The sequence below is a fragment of the Euphorbia lathyris genome, chromosome 7 (assembly GCF_963576675.1).
Source record: "Euphorbia lathyris chromosome 7, ddEupLath1.1, whole genome shotgun sequence".
In the NCBI taxonomy this organism is placed as follows: Eukaryota; Viridiplantae; Streptophyta; class Magnoliopsida; order Malpighiales; family Euphorbiaceae; genus Euphorbia; species Euphorbia lathyris.
In genome coordinates, this window is record NC_088916.1 from 35,445,444 (window position 1) to 35,468,195 (window position 22,752).

Genomic DNA, 22,752 nt, shown 5'->3' on the forward strand with positions numbered 1-22,752 from the left:
ACTAATACGGAAAGGTCAATGACGGAATCAACCTGTCTTCTTATAGCTCTGGGGGAATGTTTACGGTTCTGCTATTCACAGTCCACACACTCATTCCGTTATACAATTATTAAATGTAATTTTGGAAAATTAATTTAATGGTTGTATAGGGCTAGTAGCAATAAGAACCTAATGAGTCACACATAAGACTTAGAACCAAAAAGAGGAATGGATAGTAATTAATAGATGGAAGCCCAATATAGTTCATTAAGGCCCAATATAAAGGGGGGCGAAAATTACATATAATTATACATGTGGGAATTAATTTATTTTAGACAATTATGATTAGATTATAATTATGGTTAAATTAATTATAGGATAATTAAATTAGAAGGTTTAATGTGATTAAATTGCTTTTAATTATTATTCTATCAAACAACTAAATATTATCTTTATATTTAGATATAATTATAGATAATATTTATAGAGTATTATTTAGAATAAAACTCTAAATAAGTAACCTAATTTTATCTAACTAGGGTTTAGATACAAGGGGCTATTTATACCCCCTTATTGCTAAATTTCGGTCAACCCTAATTGAGGAGGAGAGAGAAATTTCGGCCACCCTTGTTAAGGAAGAAATTTGCTCCGCTTGCTTCCATCCGATTAATTCTATCTCTTCCCTTTTCTCTTTGATCTTGTGTTGATTTATTAGAGGCAATCTTTATCGATTGCTATTCTTTTGGTTGAGATTCTAATCGTCTGATTGTTTGTTTTGTTTGTGTTCGTGGAACCCGAGACTCAGAGTTGCGGGCACTTCGTTTGCAACTGTAGATAGATCGTCAATAGAGGTATTTCGTTCTATCCCTCTTTATATGAAATAACGATTAATGGATCTTGGAAAAAGGGAAATAGATAAAATAGCTAAAAAAATTATATTTCCGCTGCTCCTGTGTAGACCTGGGCCAGCGAGCCCGGCCGGCCGGCCCAGGCCCAAGCCCATTTACCCGGGTTTGGACACATGAAAATGCTATTAGGCCCGGTCCGGCCCAAGCCCGTATAAGCCCGTCAAAAAATGGACGGGCTTGGGCTTTACAAATTTTATATCGGGCAGGCCCGGACCGGCCCGATGTACTATATATATATATATATATATATATATATATATATATATATATATATATAAATTATAAATTATATTATATAAATAAATTATAATATATTTTTTATAAATATAAATATTTTTTTTGATTAACTTTATAACTATAAACACTTAGGAATATGATTTCGTTGGTGAGAGGCTTGAGCTTGAAGTATGAATATGATGTGCACTTTCTCAACTCCTGCAGATTGGCTAGGAGCCTAAGACTTGTTTTCTGTCTGCAATTTTGTGGTTGTTATAAACATCTATATCTGATTGATTTTATTGCCATTACAATTTGATATGAAGTTTTCACACACAATTACACACTGCCTGTCTTTTGTTTGCTTCATTTTTTGCTTCAATTAAGCGTTGGGTGTGTAATATGAGCTCACTTATATTTAATTGTATTTTTTTTTAATATATAGATGGGCTTGGATGGACGGGTTTGGGATTCGTATCTTAAGACTCTCACTTGTATTTAATTGTATATTTTTTAATATACAGATGGGCTTGGACGGGCGGGCTTGGGATTTGTATCTTAGGCCCGAGCCCAGCCCGGCCCGAGCCCGACTAAATTTCTTATGGGCTGGGCTGGGCTGGGCTTGGGCTCGTCAGGTTTTATTAAAAGCCCGACAGGCCCGGCCCGAGCCCAGCCCATGCCGGCCCATGCCCAGGTCTACTCCTGTGTTTGCCTATTTTCCTTCAGTGGTATCAGAGCCCGCGTTAAATCCGTTATTTCATATATGATAATAAAAGTTTTTCAATCAGATTGAATAGATTTATTGTTAGGTTAATTAATAAATTTGATTTAGTTAATTAATCTAAAGATAAATGGTTAAGATGAGATTAAGATGTTTTATGATTAGGTTAATTAACTAAGGGGTTTGTAGAATTAAACGGTTGATTAAAACAATGTTTGTATATGTGATATACGTGTTTTGTGGATTAAGGGTTCAACTGTTTGAATCGTTAGAAGTTAATTAGATTAATCTTTGAAAATTTTGATTTTGTTAAACGATTTAAACGAAACGGTTAGAATCGATTAATTATTAATATATATTGAAAAGTTATATATATAAATATAAAATAGTTTTATAATATATATATATATATATAATAAAAATCGAAATTTTGTTTTGAACAGAAACTGAAATTAAGTTTTAATTGAAGTAGAGTTTTAATTTAATTAAAAAAAATTGAAATAAAAAAAATTAAATAAATTGTTAAGTTGTGCAGCAGCTCAAAAGAGCTGTTGCCAACTTAATTGATTTCCGAAAGTTGAACTTTCAAAAATCTTGAGTGGGCGGCAATTGCTGTCTTTTGATAGTAAAATTAATTTAAGGGTTAATTTGATTAACTAAAATATTACATAAATAGTTTATGTAATCAACCAATTAAATTTATTTAATTGAGTTTTTACATGTTTGGAGTTATGAACATATTTGGACCCTCTATTTACTCTTTTGGTATTTTTGGAAAATAGGACATGCATGTCTTGCTTATCTACTTTCTATTGTAATTTCTCTTCTCATCTAATTCCCTTCAAATTACTTGACGTTTTCTTTAGTAGTATATAAATTAATATTGATGTAATTTCAAGGCGCCAAGGAAAAGATGGAGGACCTGAAGAGAAATATGTAATAGTTAGTATTTCCCTAGGGTTGACCATTTATCCCGTTTCTAGCTCAATGGAATAATTTAGATAATATGTCCATAACTACCAATGTAAATTGTATGTGTCTGATGTATGCTAAAGAAAATCAAGATTAGGTTAGATTATGAGACTTAAAATAAAAATCTCTCACTAATTAAAAGTTAAGTAAATAAGCAAGTTATTAAAATCGGTTGCCCCTCCCTAATATTATAATTCAGCCGGCAGTATCTGGGGACTTTGGGTTGTTGAGCAAACTCAAGCTCGGGTCTTATGGGTAACACCTGAATTATTGAAAATTGTTTTCACGAATATGAGGTAGTACTTAAATTAGATTATATTAATTGGATGAGCAAACTCATGTTATTATAAACTAATGGGCAATATGGTTGAGATTAATATAAATGCATATTAGTTACTAATGTGGTTAGTAGCCCAATAACCTAGGAATCACATGGTTGATGTGATTGATTACATGAATCTACCTAACAAATGAGACTAGCTTGTTGAGCAAAATCAAGGTGAAATTTTAGGAGTTAGGATCCTAGCTCACTAAAGGATTTGTGAAATTCTTCGAATTAATATTGAGGGCTATTAATTTGGCAAAATAGTGGGAGCAATTTAAGATAAAATATAAAGTCATACATTTTAAATTGATATACTTTAAAGCAAATGAATAACATACGCTACTCTATCTCACTCACAAGTTAAAGTAAATACTCTGAATCATCATATCTAAAATGGATCTAAATAATATTTTAACCGATAACAAATTGAATAGTTCAAAATTCACCAACTATCTTGGCAAACTCAAAATTGTTTTGAGGTTTCGAAATTGTTGGGTATGTATTAAGATACACTGATACCCAATGTCCTTATTGATGATGCTCATGTCAAGAAGATTGATGTTTACCGAAAGCACCAATCAAATGACGAACGTACATGATGTATCATACTTGCAGCTATGTCACTAGAGCTATAAAGGCAACATGAGAACATGGATGCGTATTCTATGGTTATGCACTTGGAGGAGGTGTTTTGAGAAACAGACTCAAATGCGAAAGCTATGAGATAGCGATGATTATTTCGCTCCAAGATGCAATAAGGTTCTTCTGTTGTGACACTTTATGGCAAGATGATTGGCTACATCACCAAAACTTTCTAATATTGGATTTGTGATGGATAATGAATTAAGTGTCGACTTAGTTCCACGATCCCTCCTAGAGATTTATTCATAAGTTCATTATGAGCTGATAGATGAATAACTCAGAGACCTCTATAGAAGAGCTCTTGAATATGCTCAAGTCAATTGAGCCCAAATCTTAAGTGATGTCTGCACTTGATATTTAAGGATCTCACGAGAGAAAAGGAAGTTTCCCAATTCTGAAGATTCCAAGAAGAACAAATGCATTAAAACCAATTCCAAGAAGAACAAATGCATTAAAACCAAGTCAATAAAAGCAAGAAAGGAATTCCACCAATATGGTAAAGTAGGGAATTGAAAGAGGAATTGTAAGAAGTACTTAGACTCTCTCTTGAAGAAGGGTCAGGATGGTGCTTTTACATTTGGAATTAAAAGATAGATAATTCAACCTATTTGTGGGAATGTCACCTAGGCCATATAAACGAGAAACACATGTTCAAGCTGCATCAAGATGGGCTTATAAACTCAGTTGATTTTTGAATCAATGGACACATGTAAGTCTTGTTTAAAGGAAAGATGACAAAGACACCCCTTTAGCAATAAAGGAGAATGTGTATCAGACACTCTAGGACTAGTACATTCAGATGTAGTTAGTCATATGTCAACACAAGCAAGAGAAAGGTTCAGTCACTTCATTAGCTCCATAAGATGATCATACTAGATATTGATTCATTTGCTTGATGAAGCATAAATCAGAAGCTTTTGAGAAAGTTCAAATGATTCAAGAATGAAGTAGTAAATCAAACAGGAAAGACTATTAAAGTACTTCGATTAGATCGAGGCAGAGAATATCTTTCAAATGATTTCCTGAATTATCTAAATGAATATGGATTCATTCACTATGGACTCCTCCGTATACACCACGATGTATCTAAAAGGAGAAATTGTACTTTATTAGATATAGTACGCATAACCTCTCTTCCAAAGAGGTTCTAGGGCTATGCCTTGGAAACCGCCTTATGTACATTGAACCGAGTATCCACAAAATCCGCCAGTTCTATTCCATCTGAATTGTTCATTGGAAAAGAAACCCAGTTTCTCCTTCATGAGAATTTAGGGGTGTTCAGCATATGTTAAAACATATAACATCATATAGTCAGATCCTAAATCTGATAAATACTTCTTCATTGGATATCCGAAAGAAAAGTAGGATATTACTTCTATCATCCAGATGATCAAAAGTAACAGTATCCAAAGAAGTTATACTTCTAGAGAAAGAGTTTCTTCTAAAAACACAAGTAGAAAGCATGATTGAACTTGACGAAGTTCAAGAAGAAGGATTGGCTGAGATAGCGGAAGCGATGGTGGAACCCGAATCTGTCTCACAAGATGAGACACTGGTGACACTTATAACTCATAGGTCTGGTCGAGTTCATCAAAATCCCTAAGAGATTTGGATTTCTAGTAGAAGCCGATGAAATACCAAAGAGATTTGGATTTCTAGTGGGAGACAACGAAGAGGTTCACATATTAGATGATGAACCTACAACTTATGAGGAGGCTCTTGTAAACCTATACATATAAGCTAGTGGGAGCTCGTATGAGCCTTTACATGTAAACTAGAGGGAGCTTGGTCATTTACTTAGTATTATATTTCGATGATATTCTATTAATGGGAATGATATAGCTATGTTGCAATCGGTGAAAATTTTGGTTATCGGATAAAATTCTCCATAATAGACTTAGAAGAAGCAGTTTACATCTTAAGGATTAAGATCTATGGAGATAGATTGAGAAGACTGCTTGTCCCCTCCCAGTCTAAATGTGTTGACAAAGTGCTCAAAGCATTTTGCACTAGACTTAACATCATTGTTGCTTTAACCATGACAAAGTCGATTATAGGTCAATCCGAGTGATGGTCACTGGATCGTTGTCAAGAACAATCTTAAGTACTTAAAATAAACTATAGACATGTTCCAAGTATATAGAGATGATAAATTGAAAGTTTGAGACTTTCAGATATAAGTCATCAAACAGATAAAGATGATTGCACAGAATACAAGTTTATTCTGAAAGAGGTACGGTTAGCTGGAATAGTTCCAAACAAGAAACCGTAGCTGAGCCAAAGATCAAATCAGAGTATATAGCAGCTTTGGAAGCAGCTGAAAGGAAGTTTGGAAAGGAAGTTCATTAATGAACTAGGTATGGTACCTTACATTGTTAATGAGATTAACAATAGAGCTCTTGCTCTTACTAAGGACCCACAGTCTTATAATACGTCCAAACACTACCTCAGTCGTTACTATCTCTACCGAGAGATAACAACAAGAGTAGATGTGAGAATTAAAAGTGTGCCCATAAAGGGACAATCTTATAAATCCATTTAAAGAATGCCTTACCCCAAAAGATTCATGATGGTCATGCGAACGCTTATGGGAATGTTTTTAGAAACAATTGGCTTTAGTCTAAGTGGGAGTATGTTCGGGTTTAGTGTCCTATAGTCAATTGTTCTAGGATATAAACCAGCTGTGAATGAATTGTTCTTTTATATCATTTGTTTTAATAAGATATGGTTTTCAACTGTATAAAAGCAATTACTTTTAAGAACTAAATAAGTCTAATAAAAGGAAATCCCTAAGTTTATTTAAAGTGATTATGAAGTGTTCATACAAGCTTGAAGTGAGACAAAACATTATAATAAACTAATAAACTTAAAACCACCCCAAATCAAGTAATATGTTTTGAATAGGGATTGACAGAATACTGTAGAGACTTGCATGTAACAATGTTTTCTATCGAGACAGAGAGATAATCTCACAAGCTTTAGATATGTGGATATCTGGACAGTTACATGGATCCAGTGAAGGGGTTCATTAGGATTGGGGACCCGACTTGAGATAACAGGATGGATGGATTTATCCTATGTCACATGTTCATCACATTGGTATTAATAGGTATAAGTAATCCTCAGACTCAAAGGAATGTTAATTAGTGATTCTGGATTATGGAATGTGATACTTTGACTATGTTCAAACACGGTCCATAACAGAGATGACTCTGGGGTGTGTGCGGGCAAGCGTTGGGTATCACAGGAAGTACTTGCAGGATAGATAACATTGGATTAAGCATTTGTCACTCTTGATAAATGGGAGATATGTCCAAGGATCTCTTGTGGAAGACTTGACTCTAAATCCTTGCAAGGTGATAGCTTAAGAATTGAAATAGAGATTTCACTTAACCTATCTATTCGAAGTTAACTCAGCATGTACAAGTAAAACGAACGTCTCGCTACATGTGAGTTGACATAATCCATAGTCATAAGATTCAGTTCAAGGATGTAGTTGATAAATGATCGAATTATACTGTAACTAATACGGAAAGGTCAACGACGGAATCAACCTGTCTTCTTATAGCTCTGGAGGAATGTTTACGGTTCTGCTATTCACAGTCCACGCACTCATTCCGTTATATAAAGATTAAATGTAATTTTGGGAAATTAATTTAATGGTTGTATACGGCTAGTAGCAATAAGAAACTAATGGGTCACTGATAGCTCCCATTTGTATAGGGTTTTTAGGCCCCTTTTAGCTTCCTTTTGCTTTATTTCCTTTCAGTTTTATTATTGTTTTGTTGTCTTTTAGTTAGAATTAGTAATTTCCGTTATTTATGGCATTTTCTGTATTTTCAGGTGTTTTTAGGACGGTTTGAGCATTTCCGGACAGTTCGGGGACCGCTAGAGCAAATGCCGGAAGCACAAGGACCAAAACAGATAACTTCCGGAGAGAACTGCCTTTTCTCAGCACCTGTCTCGCATCTTGACAAACTCATGGAATACTGCAGCACTTTCAAGTGTGAAGACGTCGCATCTGAACAGATCTTCCAGAAGCTGTTTAGATTTTCTTTGAAAGAAGAAGCTGCAGAATGGCTACAATCCATTGAGCCATGGTCTCTCTCTGACTGGGACACTACAGTATCAGCGTTTCTAGCAAAGTACTTCCCTCCGTCAAAGACTGCACAATTCAGAAGCGACATCACCTCGTTTAGGCAGTCCGACAGTGAGAACTTGCATCTAGCCTGGGAGAGGTTCCAGAAGTTGTTAAGACGATGCCCCCACCATGGTTACCAGCGGTACCAGCTTGTTGACATGTTCTACTCAGGAATATCTCCTGTCAGCCGTGCCTTTCTAGATGCAGCAGCGGGAGGAAATCTATTCAACAAGACTGCAGTTCAAGCATACAATCTGATGAAAGAATTAGCTGAACGGAGCGCATGTTGGCAAGTTGAGAAGCCGGCTCCAAGAAGAGGCACAACAGCCAAAGAGTTCCCTGGAATATTTTCAGAATCAAATCATCAGATAGCAGCGCTTACAGAAAAAGTAGATCTACTGGAAACTCACCTGAAATCATCGGAACCAGTAGCAAGTTGTGAGGTGTGTAGCGGAGGGCACAAGAACGTGGAGTGCCCGATTGTACTTGAACAGATCCATTATTTAAAACAGTATGGGTCAAATGGCACGCATTGGCAGCAGGACAGACATCGAGGATCAGGTTCTGAGACTGAATGGGAGAGAAGTATAGATGTCCTGAGAGAGAGCCTGAGTGCCATAGAAGGAAGATTGGCACACAATGAAGCTTTCTGCCAAAGGCTTCAAACACAGGTCAGTAAATTGGTAGAAGAGGAAGCACGAGCAATCACGCTTAGGAGCGGAACACAGGTAAGCGCACCAGCCTTTGTGCCTCAGCAAGACAAGGCTTCAGACCCCATTCCTGGTAATATCTCTACCCCATCTGCTCCACAGGTAAGTCTTTCTGATCCAACTACAATTACTGAAACTGATGTACCACCAACACAGGTTACCTTGCCTTATCCTACTTCTGGGAGAGCTAAGTTAGACAAGGATTATTCCAAAATGTTGAATGTGTTTAAGAAAATCGAGATTAACCTCCCGTTTCTTGAACTTCTTGAGAATATGCCTGTGTATGGAAATTTTTTAAAAGAGCTGATCTCTAAAAAGAGAAAATTAGGAGATCATGAGACTGTAATGCTAAGCCAGGAATGTTATGCCATGCTAACAAATCCGTTACCAAAAAAATCTAAAGATCCTGGTAGTTTTAGCATTCCCTGTACAATAGGCAAGGTTCATTTTAAACGTGCTTTATGTGATCTTGGTGCAAGCATAAATCTTATGCCGTTGTCTGTTTACAGGAAATTAGGAATGGGAGACCCAAAGCCTACGTCAGTCACAATTCAGTTGGCCGACAGGTCTATAAGGCGTCCGATTGGAGTGGTGGAAGACCTTTTGGTCAAGGTAGATCAGTTCATCTTCCCAGCTGACTTCGTGATCATGGACATTGAAGAAGATGATCAAGTCCCGATCTTGTTAGGGAGGCCTTTTCTCGCCACTAGACGAACACTGATTGATGTTGAGGGAGGCAAACTGATTCTCAGGCTTCAAAACGAGGAAGTTGAATTCAACATTCTAAAATCTATGAAATTTCCTATTGATGATGAATGTTGTAATTTTCTGAGCGTAACTGACTCTTTGGTTGAGAATGTTTTCCAGGAAACTGAAGAACGGAACCTGAGTATTGAACTAGATGAGGAGCCATTGGATTTGGAGACCGAGGGAGAAGGTAAAGAGGGTTGTCATTGGGCCCAGCACGACGAACTCCTGGACAGAGGAACCAAGACAAGGCCTAAGACCTCGATTGAAGAACCACCAACCCTCGATCTCAAACCCTTACCTGCCCATTTAAAATATGTGTTCTTGGCACCTCCTTTACACTTACCTGTGATTATTTCGGCTGAACTTACAGGTCCTGAGGAAGATCGCTTAGTGGAGGTGCTGAGGAAGCACAAGGGAGCGTTTGGATGGCAAATGTCTGACATCAAGGGAATCAGCCCGTCTCTCTGTGAACACCGGCTCTATATGGAGGATAAGGTGAAGCCGACTGCTCAACCATAGAGAAGACTCAACCCAAAAATGAAGGAAGTAGTGAAGGCTGAGGTAATTAAGTTGCTTGATGCAGGGATGATCTATCCAATCTCTGACAGCCAGTGGGTGAGTCCCGTGCATATGGTGCCGAAGAAGGGGGGCACAACAGTGACATTGAATGAGAAGAATGAACTAATCCCGGTGCGGAAAACCACCGGGTGGCGAATGTGCGTGGACTACAGGAAATTGAACGACGCCACCAGGAAGGATCATTTCCCTCTTCCGTTCATTGATCAAATGCTTGAACGCATGGCAGGTAAGTTTTTCTTCTGTTGTGTGGATGGGTATTCGGGCTACATGCAAATATCAGTGGATCCTGACGATCAGGAAAAGACCACTTTCACTTGCCCTTTTGGGACATTTGCATATAGACGGATGCCCTTCGGGTTATGCAATGCACCTGCTACGTTTTAGAGGTGTATGACAGCTATATTTTCTGATATGATAGAAAAATTCATGGAGGTCTTTATGGATGATTTTTCTGTTTTTGGTACCACTTTTGATAGCTGTTTGCATAATTTGGGATTAATGCTGCAAAGATGTGAGGAAACTGACCTAGTCCTAAATTGGGAAAAGTGTCAGTTTATGGTCACTGAGTGTATAGTTTTAGGGCATAAGGTATCACGAAAAGGGATTGAGGTAGACCCGGCTAAAGTTGAGGTCATTGAAAAACTACCTCCCCCTTCCAATGTCAAAGCAGTTAGGAGTTTTTTAGGCCACGCTGGTTTTTATAGGCGCTTTATTAAGGATTTTTCTAAAATTGCCAGGCCTATGACCCAATTGTTGCTGAAGGATGCCAATTTTGTTTTCACACCTGAATGTCTTGAATCTTTTAACACTTTAAAAGACAGATTGATTAAAGCTCCCATAATGGTTAGTCCCAACTGGGATTTACCATTCGAGCTAATGTGTGATGCCAGTGACACAGCTGTAGGTGCATGCTTAGGTCAGAAAGTGGATAAAATTTGCCGACCAATTTCATATGCTAGTAGAACTCTGAATGCCGCTCAATTAAATTATACCACCACAGAAAAAGAGTTATTAGCTGTGATTTTTGCACTTGACAAGTTTCGTCCATATTTGGTGCTTTCAAAGGTTATTGTTTACACTGACCATGCTGCATTGAGGTATTTGTTTTCAAAACAGGATGCCAAACCTAGACTCCTTAGGTGGATTCTATTACTGCAGGAGTTTGATCTGGAGATACGAGATAAGAAGGGAGTTGAAAATGTGGTTGCTGATCATCTTTCTAGATTGGAACAAGAGGAGGTGGATACAGACACCGATGTAGACATCCAGGAGACATTTCCCGACGAGCACTTACTGTCAATTAGACATGTCCCTTGGTTTGCCGATTTTGCTAATTTCCTTGTAGGAAAGCTGATCCCTCCAGACCTCTCTTACCAGCAGAGGAGGAAGTTCCTGCACGACGCAAAGTAGTACCTCTGGGATGATCCCTACCTATTCAAGGTTTGTGGCGACAACATCATCCGTCGGTGCATTCCTGAGGAGGAGGTAGCATCCGTCCTTGCATTCTGTCATTCTAAAGAGGTAGGTGGCCACCATGGCGCGGACAGAACTGCAGCTAAGGTACTCCAGAGTGGGTTCTATTGGCCCACAATCTTCCATGACGCTTTTAATTTTGTTAAAAACTGTGATAAGTGTCAACGAACTGGTAACATTTCACAGAGGCATGCCATGCCTATGAAACCAATTTTAGTCTGTGAAATCTTTGATGTTTGGGGGATAGACTTTATGGGACCTTTCCCGAAGTCGTTCAATAACGAGTACATCCTTGTAGCCGTGGACTACGTTTCTAAATGGGTGGAGGCTGTAGCCCTGCCTAGTAATGATGCGCGGGGTGTCATCCGATTCTTGCAAAAGAATATCTTCACACGGTTTGGCACCCCCGCACCATTATTAGCGATGGCGGGTCTCATTTTTGTAACCAAGCTTTTAAACAGGTCCTGCATAAATACGGGGTCACTCATAAAGTGGCTACCCCGTATCATCCCCAGACCAGTGGTCAGGTTGAAGTGTCAAATAGAGAGATCAAAACCATTCTTGAAAAAACAGTAAATTCCTCTAGGCATAATTGGTCACTCAAATTAGATGACGCCTTGTGGGCATATAGGACGGCGTTCAAAACACCAATTGGCATGTCCCCATTCAGGCTAGTTTACGGTAAGGCATGTCATCTCCCTGTAGAACTCGAACATAAAGCTTATTGGGCTACCCGTTTTCTAAACTTTGATACACGAGTTGCAGGTGAGAAACGGTTATTGCAGCTTGATGCCCTGGAAGAGTTCAGGCTCAGTGCCTATGAGAATTCACGGATCTACAAGGAGAGGACGAAAAGATGGCATGACAAGAGACTAATCAAACGCCACTTTGAGGTAGGGGATAAGGTTTTACTGTACAACTCGAGGCAGCGATTATTCCCTGGTAAGCTGAAGTCGAGGTGGTATGGACCGTTTGAGGTCACCCAGTTATTCTCCTCCGGAGCAGTCGAGATCACAGACGGCCACAATGCCCCTTTCAAGGTCAACGAGCAGCGTTTGAAAATTTATGAAGATAACTTGGGCGTAGTGGAAACACTGCGTTATATAGAGGCCCACTGAGGGAGTTTTTCCTATCCTATCTCTTTTCTTTCACTTACTGTTCAATTTCATAAATATGCATCTTTTGGAATTAAATGCATGATTTAGTGTGGGGGAGGAGGCAATAGGATAGGACATTTTGTACATGTACCAATTGCAAGTTTTATGCCACTATTTGTATTTGTGTTCTGTGGCATGTTTAGCTTTTGCTTTCAATTTTTCGCTTTCAGTAGTTAGAAATAAAAAGAAACTTAGGCAGTTGATTTTTGATGCATCTAGCAATCCTGACATTACAGTTGAAATTGTGCTTTGAAAGTCTGAAAGCTCAGTCGAAATCGATGCATGCAAAAACTTGTGAACAACATTTGAGTCTCCAAAGAGTGTTATTTAACTAAGATTGACATGGAACATTTCGTTAGGTGAGGCTAGGATTGTTGGAAATAACCCCTAAATTGTGAGCTAGAGCCTAAAGGTCGATATTTTAGACTCATTTTTAGGAACAATCGATCTTTAGGTGTGGGATTACAGTTATTGTCATTATGCTCATAGGAATTGCATCCAATACTGGTTGAATATTGTGTTATAATTGAACTTGAAATGATTAGGCAATCTAGGTTTAGCCCTTTGTGAACTTAGCCTATTCTTTGATTAGACAAAATCCCTTGCCAATTCCACTAGATGAACCCCTTTGAGCCTCATTTACCCCTTTTCTTTGATCAACCTTGCTACAAGCCCTTAGCCTTCCTAAATACCCTTTCTCACCCAAGTTAATTGACTCAATTTCGGTTAGAAATTCCTTAGGCACACATCCTTCATATTTCCATTAGCTACCATTGAAAGGTTGTAATTCTAAATAGAAGAAGTAACCAATTCAAATTGACCCTTTGTCCCCTCTATCTCAAAAGAAAAGAAAAGAAATATATATGGTTCAAAATTGAACCGAATAAATTATAGAGGAAATGATAAAAGATATTCTTTAATTACTTCCCAAACTGAAATAAATCAACCTTGAGCTCCTACCTCGCATATAGCGGGAAAAGTGCCAATTTTTACAAAAAAAAAATATTCCAGCCAGTTGAGTCATTAACTTTTTGCCTAAATTCCCTTTTTCCTACCCCCAAACCTTAGCCTATGTTACAACCCTTTGAAGACCTATAATCTTGTTTGATTGTGATGCATAATTTCAACTGGATGGATGATGCAATTCCAACGTGACCATTTTGTGCAATAGACTGTAGAGCGTTTGCCAAATTCATATTTCATCCAAACACTTGAGTGCAAGAGCGACCACCTGTGAGCTAGCAACCGTAGTCCTCGCCTTTTCGTTTTCGCAAAGTGTTGGTTGATAAAACTAATTAATCAGTTTTGGAGATTTATCTGAGGTTCACTTTGTTTTTAATTGTAACTTGAGTAGTCTGAGACCGTACAGATGATAAAAGTGCAGTGGATCTTTGTCTATGTACGGGAGCTATTTGTTGAGTTTTCGTTGCCTTTGATTCTTTCTTGCTTGCGGACAAGCAAGATTCAAGTGTGTGTGGGGGGGGGGGGGGGGGGTTGATAGCTCCTATTTGTATAGGGTTTTTAGGCCCCTTTTAGCTTCCTTTTGCTTTATTTCCTTTCAGTTTTATTATCGTTTTGTTGTCTTTTAGTTAGAATTAGTAATTTCCGTTATTTATGGCATTTTCTGTATTTTCAGGTGTTTTTAGGACGGTTTGTGCATTTCCGGACAGTTCGGGGACCGCTAGAGCAAATGCAGGAAGCACAAGGACCAAAACAGATAACTTCCGGAGAGAACTGCCTTTTCTCAGCACCTGTCTCGCCGAGACAGTGCCTGTCTCACCGAGACAGGCCCTCGTCTCGTCGAGACACATCCTGTCTCGCCGAGACACCCACTCGTCTCGACGAGACACATCCTGTCTCGCCGAGACGAGACGCTGGGAAGTAATTTCCCAGCGTCTTATCACCTCCAGGGCGCGAATTTTGGCCAGAAAAATGTCCAAAATACCCCCTAACACACCTAGCATTATAAATAGAACATTATGCCTCTTTTGTGGGGTTACCTTTTTCTTTCTCTTTTTTTTGTGGCTTCTCTTCCTCTCGATCTTTCGATTGTAATTGCTTTTGAATTTATTTGAAGACTGGGAAGGAAAGCATCTATCCTTTTTGTAATCAGAATCAGACAAAGCCGAGTTTTAGATCTCTAAATTCCTCAATCTGTCTCTTACTTTTTATTTATTTAATTAATGATGATTCCTGTTGATAATATGTGCTTTAATGATTTGATCAGTTTAATTATGAACTAATCCCTATCCAATCTGGGATGGGGATGAATTGATTGCGTAACCATGTATGATTAGGGATTTAGTTTACTGGATTGTTTCCAATTGATTAGATTATGCGAGCTTAATGTCTAGATTTGTCAGAGATAGGATGTTTGCTAGAATGAGATTCGATGATGATCAACTAGCCTGACATAGCAGAACCTAATGCCTTGAGTCTGACAAATTTAGGATTTTAGATAGGTAGATGCCTGACCAAGGAACTACCTAATCCGAATTAGCATAATCTGACCTCGCTAGAGACCACTAGGAGTGCGGGCTAGTGGCTGGGCTACGGCTTTAGCCTTAATCACCACAGACCCTAACGCTTTGCATGCCCTAGGTTATATGCCTAATCAAGCCGTCAACCAAATGCATGTGAATAGACTACAGGAGATTGACAATCTCCACGTGGTTAATTAGGTGGTTACCGTCAATTATCATTATGATATAAAACTAAATCCCAGTAAATCATACATGGGATCCAATTAAGGGAATCCCCATCTTAGATTGTGTCATCAATTAATTCGAATTCTTCCCTGTCAAACGTTTTTATCTTTTATTTTAGAAAATTTGTCTCTTTAATCACTCCACCACATATTTAACCTTTCGAACAATTGTGTTCCTACCTTGGGGCGACTAGTTGTGATAAATAGTCCTTGTGGTTCGATCCTGTGCTTAGCACTGTATTACTTGCTGCGATAGGATACACCTGTCCTATTAACCGCTATATATTTTACGAGCATCAGTCACACATAAGATTTAGAACCAAAAATAGGAATGAATAGTAATTTTTAGATGGAAGCCCAATATAGTTCATTAAGGCCCAATATAGAGGGGGGGGGGCAAAAATTACATGTAATTATACATGTGGGAATTAATTTATTTTAGATAATTATGATTAGATTATAATTATGGTTAAATTAATTATAGGATAATTAAATTAGAAGGTTTAATGTGATTAAATTGCTTCTAATTATTATTCTATCAAACAACTAAATATTATCTTTATATTTAGATATAATTATAGATAATATCTATAGAGTGTTATTTAAAAAAAACTCTAAATAAGTAACCTAATTCTATCTAACTACGGTTTAGATACAATGGGCTATATATACCCTCTTATAGGAGAATTTCGGCAAACAGCCAATCCACCGGAGAGAGAGAATTTCGACCCCTACCGTAGAGGAAGAAATTGCTCCGCTTGCTTCCATCCGATTAATTCTATCTCTTCCTTTTTCTCTTTGATCTTGTGTTGATTTATTAGAGGCAATCTTTATTGATTGCTACCCTTTTGGTTGAGATTCTAATCGTTTGATTGTTTGTTTTGTTTGTGTTCGTGGAACCCGAGACTAAGAGTTGTTGGCACTTCTTTTGCAACTGTAGATAGATTGTCAATAAAGGTATTTCATTCTATCTCTCTTTATATGAAATAACGATTAACGGATCTTGGGAAAAGGGAAATAGATAAAATAGGTAAAATTTTATATTTCCGTTGCGCTTGTGTTTGGCTATTTTCCTTCACATAAAATCCAGTCAGGCGCCACTGCGGACTATTAGAACGGGAGATCAGAGTGTTGATATGGTTACGAGAAAAGCTCAACAGGTTCACAGTATCTCGCTCTCTCCAGAGTAGTGCCAGCCCTCCTCCATAGTTCATAGGCTCAACCACAAACATGCTTGAAAATAAGAGCTTATTTTTCTGTGCTTCTAACTGAGGGTAATAATTGGTTTTAGCAGGCCTGATCCTCAGGTCCCGCTGTTGTCCCATTGCTTGCTTTTTCACCTGTAGCATCACACTCCATGGGTCTAGTAGTATGACCATCTGTCTGAGTTATCTTAATAGTCCCCTATATTGTCCCATGACGTCTTTGTTTGTTTCTACAATAACTACCTCATCCTCTAGTTCCTTTGAGATAGTGGACGTCACCGATGTTACCTGCCCGTCTTTCTAGATTAGGTTCTCTGGGGCAGCTTGCACTGGGCTCGTCAATAGGTGTTGGTCCCGTGTAACGTGAGAGAATTAGTTCCAAGGGGGGGTTAGGAACTATTTAAAAAATTTCTCTTTTAATGCTGACTTCTTTTTCAAATAAGACTTTTACTTAGTCGTTTAACACAGTGATGCTGAGTGATATTGGAGGCAGTTTTAGTCAACTAGTAACTAAGAATGCTTCTATCGTTGAGTCAGAAGATAGCACTGAAGTCTATTCCTGAACTCAGTACTCAAGCCACACAACTCAGTGTATATTTTAACATTTTACTAGGCACAGTTCAAAGCAAGCATATAAGGAGTAAGAGTTAGAAAATGTTACTCAGCAGATTTATCCTGGTTCGGCCTCTCGCCTACGTCCAATCCCCATAATCCTTCCCAGCTTTAATCCACTACTGAGCTCTTTCATGTAGAGCACAAACCTCTTACAATAGTCAGTGAGTATACAGAATACCTTCCTCTATATCATATACCCAATACTATTTCTACCACTGAGTGCTATAACCGAGCAACTCAGTTTCTCCTTCTAATCCCTAGAAATGATAAAGATTTGTTCTAATACGAAGAACACTTTAGATGATTCTATAATCTACACTTTTACACAAAATAAGAGTGAGTGTAAGATTTCTTTGCTTTGCTTTTGGCACAGAACTTCAATTAGAATTTTGGTCAGCGTTTCGACTTGATGAAGATCTCTATAGAATGAGGCAAATGAGAGGCCTATTTATAGTGACAGCTGAGGCACCGGTTATTTCGAATTTCAAAATAACCGTTGGAGAGAAACGACTTGCTGTCGCTTTCACTCGTCAGTACTCAGTGTCTTCGGCCAATAAGAACGTTGCCTTTTCTGCCTGATTCAGGTGACAGGTACTTCTGGTCGGTAAGCGTAAGATTGTCCCTCTACTTATGGTAAAATCTTCTAGACAGCTTTTTGCGACGTCTGAATCTTTCCCAAAGTGGAATAGCTTTGTCTTGAAGTTGCTCAGGTCAAGTGCTGACCTGTCTTCTATCTGTTCGACTCAGCAGCTTCGGCATGAAGTTGTTAGGAATGCCTTCTGGATCCTTTTTTCTTGCTAGGCCGCATTCTTCAACTGGGTTGGATCTGTTGACTTAGACTTTGACCTTCTCTAGTGGGATTTTGGGCCTTGGTCTTTAATGTCTTCTAATTCTTATCAATTTTAAATACTCAACATTAAACAAACACATTAGTAATAAATAAATCAAAGCATTTAAAAATTTAATGTGTTGGAATATTTTATCATAGGGATTTAAATCTAATTTAAATAATTTTGTCAAATCAAAATCATTGTGGAAATGTGTTTCAACAAACTCCTCCATTTTGATGTTGGCAAAAATATTAAATTAGGAACTCAGTGTTGAGCTCCCCCATGATTGTTGACCTTTCCTTAACCTCTGAAATTCTCCCCCATAAGGGTTGGACTACTGACTTAGCAATACTTTAAACATTTTAAGGTTTAATCAAGTAAGGCTGAGTTCAAGGTCAGAAGTGGGTCAGTATTGATAACATATTCACTATACTCAGTTCTGATACTTGTTGAATGGATTCTTTTTAAAAGAGTTCAGTTACCAGAGTTGAAGATGTACTGAGTTAGTTTAAGGTTGCTGAGTGGAGTTACTCAGTGGCTTATACTTGTATAAATTTTATGTTCTTTAATTGTTCAATGATTTTTAAAAGGATAGACATTATGAGAATTGATCAAGATAAGTTCAATATGGCAGTTAGAGACATAAGAAATTTAAACATAGACAGAGTATTGAGTCAACATGTGATATGTGAAAGATAAGTTCTCATATAAATAACACAGCAAGCAAGAGCACAACACAAATATATTCGACACAAACAAAAAGAAGAATCTAAGTCTCTAGACTAAGGGTCTATCTACTTTGTGTTGAAGGTGACTTGATTAGATTTTTTAGGTTGCTGTGAGGTTCCTTGTTGCTGAGTTTTTTGGGGCAGTGGAAGTGGGGCTGAGTTGTTTGATGTTGAGTTCCTTGTTCTTCCATTTGCTTACCCTTTCCCTTTTCTCTCTCCCCTTTTTTGCCAGCATCAGAACTGGGTCTAGGAGCAGGAGCAAGAAATTGACCAGCTGTAACAGCATGGGTGAGTCTAGATGAAAACATTTGTAGGCTACTCGTACTTTCCTTTAGGCCTTTGAAGACCTTCAAACCGGCGTCCATATTTGATGCAGGGACGTGGCCAGTTACACTCATACAGCTGAGCATGAACTCAAGTGCTTTTCCTAGCTAGGTGATGGAGTCAGTAAGCTTGGCAAAGGATTGATGGTGTAGTCTCAGCATAGAGGCATCGTAAATATGGCGCTGCTGGTTTTGATGTTTGACGTGCCCATATATATCTTTGGAAAAGTTGTAGATGGCAGAAGTCTTCTTTTCTTCTGTCTCCATTGCCTCACGATTGATGCTGAGTAGTCGTATGGCTTCGGCAACTTGTTCAATTATGCACTCAGATGAAGACGTGATAGAATTTTGAGCCTTAGAGAGCTCAATGGTCATCTGCTGAAAGTGTTGAGTTACTTCAGCGGATGTGGCAGCAGTTGAGCTTGCAGTTGAGATGGCCGTAAGTTTTCCTTGAAGGGAATCCATGTGATGGACCATCAACAGTTGTAGTTCATCCATTCTATAAGTGAACGCCTTATTGTTCTGCTGAGAGACTAAGGTAGTCAGTGCATGCATGAGTTTTTTGATACTCTTGATTTCACTCAGAAGTTGTGTTGGAAATTAGGCTAAGGTATAGCAGCGGAAATATAAAAATTTTAACCTATTTCCATTAACCCTAGGATTCGTTAATCGTTATTTCATATAAAGAGGGATAAGAAGAATTACCTTTTGATGATCAATCTACCGTTGTTAATGAAGTGCCCACAACTCTTCTCCGAGTTCCCAAGCACGAAATAAAACACGGAAAGATTAATTTAGAATCAATCGTTGAATAGCAACCAAAGTAGATTGCCTCTAATTAATCAACACAAGATCAAGGATAAAAGAAATAGATGAAATTAATTGATCGGAAGGAAGCCGTGGAAAATCTCGTCCTCGAACTGGGGTGTCGAAATTCTCTCTCCCGGTTGCACTGAGTATTTCGAAAATCTCAATAGGGATTTAGCTAGTGGATTTCGAAAATCCCATGGGGGTTTATTTATAATCTCTTGTATCTAATCCCTAGTTAGATAGAATTAGGTTACTGAATAGGAATTCAATTCGGAATAGAATTCCTAATTATTATCTCATTATATATCTAATATATTAAAGATAATAATAATAACCTTTATTGGATAATAATAGGAGTATTATAATCTAATTAAAACTCCTAACTTATTTATCTCTTAATTAATTTAATTCATAATCCTAATCTAATTAGAATTAATAAAATCAAATTAATTATTCATGTATTTTGACTACATGAATTTCGACCCCCTATGGTCCATGGGCCTTATTAGGCTCAATTGGGCTTCCATCAATTAATTAACATCTATCTCTCTTTTAGGTTCCAAGTCTTATGTGTGACCCATTAGGTTCTTATTGCTTCTAGCCGTATGCAACGTTATTAAATAATTTTCAAAGAATTATATTTAATCTTTGCATAACGGAATGATGTACAAAGTATGTGATTAGCAAGTCCGTAATCATTCCCCCAGAGCCATAAGAAGACAGGTTGATTCTGTCGTTAACCTTTCCGTATTAGTTACAGTATAATTCGATCCTTTATCAACTACATCCTTGAACTGAATCTTATGACTATGGATGATGTGAAGTCACATATAGCGAGACGTTCGTTTTACTTGTACAGGCCGAGTCAACTCAAATAGATAGGTTAAGTGAAATCTGTATTTCAAGTCTTAAGCTATCACCTTGCAAGGATTTAGAGTCGAGTCTTCCACAAGCGATCCTTGGATGTATCTCCCATTTATCGGGAGTGATAAATGCTCAATCCAATATATAACGATCCCGCAATCACTTCCTGTGATACCCAACGTCTACTGTTCACACCCTAGAGTCATCTCTGTTAAGGATCGTGTTACACCAGAGTCAAAGCGTCACATTTCGTAATCCAGAATACCAATTAATATTCCTTTGAGTCTGAGGATTAGTTATACCTATTAATACCAATGAGATGAACAGGTGACAAGGATGAATCTACCCATCCTATTATCTCAAATCGGATCCCCAATCCTAATGAACTACTTTTCATCGGATCCATGTAACTGTCTAGATATCTGTATATATGAAGCTTGTGAGATCAGCTTTCTGTCGGACAGAAGACATTGTTACATGCAAGTCTCAACAGTGATATATCAATCCTAAACATATCACTTGACTTGGGGTGGTTTTAAGTTTATCAGTTTATTATAAAGTTTTGTCTCACTTCATGCTTGTATGAACACTTTATAATCACTTTAAATAAACTTACGGATTTCCTTTTATTAGACTTTATTTAGTGCTTAAAAGGGGTTGCCTTTATATAGTTATAAAACATATATCTCATTAAAACAAATGATATAAAGAACAATTCATTTACATTAAGTTTGTATCCTAGAACAATTGTCTATAGGACACTAAACCCCAACAAGTTGCATGACTTCACTCAGTGGAGTAGCCTCAACAGAAGGTGTGGCAGATGCTGAGGCTGAGGCTGAGGCTTGAGACATGTTCATGTCTTTGACTAGGGCAAAGGCAGAGTGAAGTATCTTTTTCCCAGTCTCAGTTTCATTGAGAAAAGACATTGGGTCAGAGCCAGCATCTTCATGGCCCATTGAAGTCTTAGCAGCCAGGTCCTTGTCCATTCCAGGTGATTGGTGTGGAATTGAAGGTTGCTGGATAGGAGGTGGGGAGTCGATGCGTGCTTGTTGTTCAATATTGGAAGTGTTGGCAGAAGCAGCGGAGGACTCAAGTATTGTCTGCTCAGGAATGGAAGTGGATGGAGCAGCACTCAAGTTAATCACTTGCTCAGTATCAACTTGATTCAGAGCAGGTGTCTCTTTATTTACTTGCTCGGTATTGAGTTGAGCGGTGGTAGTATCAATCACTTGCTCAGATGAATGGTCAGTTGGAGCAGTAGTGTCAGAAGGTTGAGGGCCCATATTGGGTTCAGAGATGGCTTGTTCCTGAGCTCCAGAAATAGAGGCTTGTTTTGCCTAAGCTTGTTGCTCAGGAAGAGGTGTGCTGGTGAAGAAGATGAAGTCAATGTTGTTGGGCTCAACAACATCTTGACCAGGAGGTGATTCATCATCAAGAGGATAAACTTCAGGTTTTCTACTTGACTTCTTCTTGAACCTCTTATCTCTACTACTTCGATGATGATGATGTTTGTGGTGTTTGGAAGAGTCAGTAGGAATGGAATCAGCTGATTGGAGGGAAGGAATTTCAGGTTTCTGAGCAGATTGTTGCTTAGGAGCTTGTATTCCTTCACCTTCAAGCCGTTCTCCAGCAGCTAAGGTTTCCTCCTCAGGAGCTCGTATTCCTTCACTTTCAATCCGCTCCTCGGTGTGTATTGGATCAACCATTTGCTTAGTAGAGGAAGGAATAAAGTGTTGGTCCCGTGTAACGTGAGAGAGTTAGTTCCAAGGCGGGGGTTAGGAACTATTTAAAAATTTTCTCTTTAAGGCTGACTTCTTTTTCAAATAAGACTTTTACTTAGTCGTTTAGCACAGTGGTGCTGAGTGAGATCAGAGGCAGGTTTAGTTAACTAGTAACTAAGACTGCTTCTATCGTTGAGTCAAGAGATAGCACTTAAGTCTATTCCTGAACTCAGTGCTCAAGCCACACAACTCAGTATATATATTTTAGCGTTTTACTAGGCACAGTTCAAAGCAAGCATATAAGGAGTAAGAGTTAGAAAATGTTACTCAGCAGATTTATCCTGGTTCGGCCTCCCGCCTACGTCCAGTCCCC

The 22,752-nt window shown here is 38.2% G+C and overlaps 1 non-coding gene across 1 annotated transcript; it reads right to left on the reverse strand.

Annotated features, from left to right (window-relative positions):
* Positions 1 to 7,933: 7,933 nt before the first annotated feature.
* Positions 7,934 to 8,040, reverse strand: LOC136201743 (small nucleolar RNA R71). Its single transcript, XR_010674085.1, has one exon. It is a non-coding gene; the product is annotated as a small nucleolar RNA R71 (small nucleolar RNA).
* Between the last annotated feature and the right edge of the window lie 14,712 nt (positions 8,041 to 22,752).